Below are 664 nucleotides of genomic sequence, written 5' to 3'. Positions count from 1 at the left end.
GCCCCCTGCTCCCGCCCCCGCCGCCTCCAGCGCCCCCTTCCCCCCGCAGGAACGTGCGACCAGCCGAGGATCCGGCCGTGCGGGGCAGCCCCGGGCTGCAGCGATCCGGGACGCGGCGGGCACCCGGCGCGGGGGGACGGGGTGCCTGTCCCGGGGCAGGTGCAGCCTGCTGGGACGTGCTCGCAGCCTGGGGCTAGGGTGTAAGCCTGCTGGGGGGGGGCAGGTGCTGGAACCTTGTGCTGGTGCCTGGGGCTGGGGTGTAAAGGGGAAGGGGCTGTGTGCGTGCACATGGAGGGGGGGAGCAATTTGTTGCGCGGCGGCACGTGCGTTGGCGGGCGCGGCGCTGGGGCGCAGCAAAAAGCCCCGGCCGGGCACGTGCTGGACCGTGCACTGGGGGATAAGTGGGGAGGGGGGGTGGCGCTGCTTCTAGCAGGGAAAGGCAGATGGACGGGACTGAATAAGGCATGCCCCCCAACCCCCAATCATGGGGATCCTCTGGTTCAAGCAGGTGCCGGCGCCCGGGCGGCTGTGCCCAGTGTGCTCCAGGGAAGGGAAGCGGCTCCTCCAGCCTGTCCCCGCTCAGCCCAGCACACGCCGGCTCCCGATCGGCAGCAGAGAGGCGATGAGCAGCCTCAAGTCAGGCAGAAAGCGGGATAGATCCATC

Source organism: Gavialis gangeticus, unplaced genomic scaffold, assembly GCF_001723915.1.
Source record: "Gavialis gangeticus isolate Ggan-Ray unplaced genomic scaffold, GavGan_comp1, whole genome shotgun sequence".
NCBI classification, from domain to species: domain Eukaryota; kingdom Metazoa; phylum Chordata; order Crocodylia; family Gavialidae; genus Gavialis; species Gavialis gangeticus.
Note: the sequence above shows the minus strand (reverse complement) of the source record.